Source organism: Tenrec ecaudatus (genome assembly GCF_050624435.1).
Source record: "Tenrec ecaudatus isolate mTenEca1 chromosome 5 unlocalized genomic scaffold, mTenEca1.hap1 SUPER_5_unloc_1, whole genome shotgun sequence".
NCBI lineage: Eukaryota > Metazoa > Chordata > Mammalia > Afrosoricida > Tenrecidae > Tenrec > Tenrec ecaudatus.
The window spans coordinates 424,726-428,531 of record NW_027457599.1 but is presented as its reverse complement, the minus strand read 5'-3'; the positions used below and the strand labels follow the sequence as shown (position 1 = coordinate 428,531).

General features: G+C 45.7%; 1 long non-coding RNA gene across 1 annotated transcript; it reads left to right on the top strand.

Annotated features, from left to right (window-relative positions):
• The first annotated feature begins 420 nt into the window (after positions 1-420).
• On the top strand, positions 421-3,555 carry LOC142435868 (uncharacterized). The gene is made up of 2 exons (XR_012781618.1): positions 421-3,061; positions 3,187-3,555. It is a non-coding gene; the product is annotated as an uncharacterized LOC142435868 (long non-coding RNA).
• Positions 3,556-3,806: the final 251 nt, after the last annotated feature.

Genomic DNA, 3,806 nt, shown 5'->3' with positions numbered 1-3,806 from the left:
AGCTTAACTATATTCCTTATTTTAAATTTGATATTAGAATAGCAAGATTATAGACCATGATACAGTGTGACTTGGAGAAGTATCATTTCATTAAATTATCAAGTTAAGGCTCAAGGAGCCTGGTGGAATGTGTGTGACCATGAGGCCGGCCAGTTGGAATCCGCTAGTGGCTCACAGAGAAAGATGCGGTTCTCAGCTCCTGTAAAGATTTAGAACTTCGGGAACCCACAGGCATAGTTCTACGTTGTCCTTTCAGGGGTCCTCAAACTTTTTAAACAGGAGGCCAGTTCATTGTCCCTCAAACCCGCTGGAGGGCCGGATGATAGTTTAAAAATAAAACTATGCACAAATGCCTATGCGCACTGCACATACCTAATTTGAAGTTAAAAAAACGGGGCAAAAACACCCGGCGCGCTGAATAAATGTCCTCTGAGGGCCATGCGGCCCGCAGGCCATAGTTTGAGGACCCCCTAGATTGATATAAGTCAGAATTGACTTGATAGTGTTAGGTTTCTGGGGTGGTTGACCTCAGTTCTTGCTTAGCAACGCTGAAAGAATTCATATGGCAGAAGCAGTTTTGTAAATCCAAGTGAATGTTATGGAAGAAAGTTTCAGGTATCGCAGTCCCCAAAAGTCCCCAGTATCTCCGGAAAGCACGCCGGGCTGCATGGCAGGGGTGGGGAAAGTTTGCAGCTGAATATGGCGGTTTCATGGGAGGAATACCTGAGCAGGAGTGCAGAACCAGCTGAGGAGCCACGGCAGGAACCCCCAAGGGCCTCACCCTCCACTTGCAGAGCACGTGAACAAGGGAGGGTGACAAGGAGCCCAGGCCTACTTCTATCACCTCCCAACACCACTGGAGGACATTGGTCGATCGTATTGGTTGATTTCGGTGCACTTTTGTGAAGTCCTATTCTGTATGACCAGGTGGACCTTCCACCTGGGTCTACATGACTTGGGTCAGAGCATGCTCAGTTCTGAATTTTGCCATAGGTGTCTAATGAGTGTGCCTGATGTATTTCCAACCCCTTTGTTGTGGCCTGGACAGCTCAATTTCGTTTAGTGCTGGCATTTGGGAAGACAAGCCCTAATCTAGCAACCTGTCAATAGCAGTAAGTGAATGGAATTACAACTCAACTCATAGCCATAAATTCAATTCGGACTCATAGTGACCCGAGAGGACAGGGCAGAATTTCCCCCTCAGGATTTCTGGGGCTGGAATTCTTTACAGGAATAAAAGTCTCTTTTTTCTCCCTCCCAATGGCTCCAAAGGACTGACCTTGCAAGGAGATGTCCAGCGGGTGCCAGCAGGCTCCTTCATTGAAAATCTCTGCTAGTTTCTGAAGCGGGAGGGAAATTTTGAGGAGGCCGTCTGCGGCAGAGTTAACTCCCCATTAAAGCCAATGAGCTTTTCCACATCTCTCAAAAAACAAACAAAAAAACCTAAAGTGACTACTTCAGATTAATATGCTGTAGGTAGAACCACCTCCCACTCACCAAACCAAACCAATCAACCAACCAACCAAACAAACAAACAAAAAACCCAAATCCTGTTGCCTTCAAGTCAGTTCTGACTCATGCTCACCCCTTGTGGTACAGAGTACAATTGTTGCATGAGGTTGGCTAGGCTGTACCCTTTATGAAAACAGATGACTCCTTCCTTTTGTGGTACAGCTAGGTGGTTTGAACTGATAACCTTTATATAAGCAGCCCTATCCAGCGATCTATGTCAACTAAAGTGTCAAAGCATGTAAAGACTGATCCACAACCCCCACTTCTCTCTTCCTCTTCTGTGATGACCTGGAATCCACCTTTTGATCTGGTGGCACCATATTTGTGAAGCAGCCCGAATCACTGACGGACGGTGTGCAGGACAAACACCCTGTAGAATTGCCCTTCCAGTGTCAGAATTTGCATGAACAAGAATAAACTTCTAGATTTTAAGCCACTGAGGTTCCAGGGGTAGCTTCTTTCTGCAGAACAGACTAGGCTATCCTGCCTGATCATCTCTTCACAGGGTTTTTGTGGAGAGCTACTGGAGCAGCTCGATCCAGGGGAGCTGCCAAAGCAGATACCTACACTTTATCTGGGATTGTAGGTTGTAGTACCAAAGTTTTTATTTGCCCGGGAGGCACTGAGTAAATTTTTTTTCTTCTGAAAACAGGACAATATGTAAGTAAGTTTGGAGACATATGTAGCTGGAGCTGAAAGTCCTCTTACCTTGCAGTTTTCTTTGGTAGAGATAGACTTGTTCTTAATGAAACCCATGACAGTCAGTGTCACAAATGACTTCTGAGGAGAGGCCAAACAGCTAAGTCAAGGCCAGCCTACCATTCTCTTAAATGCTGTCTCATGCTCTCATCTGCTCTGACGTGTCTGCTCAGGGGCATGTGGCAGCCACTAGGCGGGCCTTACCATTGGCACTGAAAATCATTGTAGGGGATATTAGAGGATTTACATCAAGAAGACCTGACTTCCTGGCCATTGCTCGGGGGCCACAGTTCCCAAGACAATCAGTGTCAAGGGCAAAACAAAATAAAACATGACGAGGGCTCTGGGGCTGGGTTGAGCTGGATATGTAACCAAAGCCCCTTTCTACCAGAATCTTCCCAAGAGGAGATTGCTCTTTTCCATAGCTAAACAATTTTGTTTAACACACGTTCTGCTGAGGAACCTTCTGGGAAGCAGAAGAAAATAAATCTGCCTTCCTTTGAATTAAGCTGGGTTGGGTCCAAGCCCTGTGTAGTGTCTATTCTTCTCATAACATCTAAAGGAGTCTGATTTCACCATTCTTAGCTATTAAAAAAAAAGTTCCAGGCACAATAATTCAATTTAAAATTACACACCAGGAGTAGTTCATATTTAATACACTTTATACAGGTATTACAGGTACAAGGGACATACTTGTTAACTGCCAGGTTGCTGGCTTGAACCAACCAGCTACTCCACAGGAGGTACTGTGTTTCTGTGAAGATTTACAGCTTGGAAGCCCACTGGGAGAGCTCTCCTCTGGCTTGAGTCTGAAGGTGCTTGACAGCAGTAGCCTTTTGTTTTTATAGAGGTAAAAAGCTTTCTTTCTTTTTTTTTTGGTATAAAGCTTTTTAGAACAACAAAAACAATTCCTTTTGGAAGTAAGCCAGAGCTAAAACCACAAGTTACATGCTTTACTTTTTTTCTGTCCTGCAGCTGGCAGCCACCCTTTCATCGATTGTGCACACCAGCATGGTGGTGAAGTGGTGAACTCTGCGCTCTCATTCCCCTGGCTTCACACTCGGTCTCCTCACTCATCGTGTGGCTTCACCCAACGCACGGAGCCTCCTGCAGGCTCCTCTCCCAGCGTGTGTAAAAGTGCGAAGGAGACAGACTTCCTCAGAGCTGTGCTTTAGAGAGAATCCTCCTCACATACTCAGCACCGCCTTGAATAGGGCAGCACTGCATACATGACAGCTACTTGATGATTGTTGATGGTGGTGGTGGTGTGTTTGTACGGATAAAAAAAGAGCCCTGAATGGTTATGTAACAAGTAAGGGAATAAATAGATCTTCCTTCATCCACCTTCATCTTTCATTGTTCTATCACTCTCTGATTGCAATATTAGAGGCTAAAATGGGCAGAATTCCCACCTCTGAACAAAGTTTGTGCACATGGGTGTGCATGCTTGTGTGTCCATGTGAGTGGGCCTGTACAATGTGTGTGCACGTGTGTGTGCACATGTGCACTGGAGCCTGGCAGCAGCAGGGGAGGCGCCTGTCTCTGTTCAGCAGTATCTGACGGCTGCTGCAGGTGTAATGAGAAGTGATTGATGA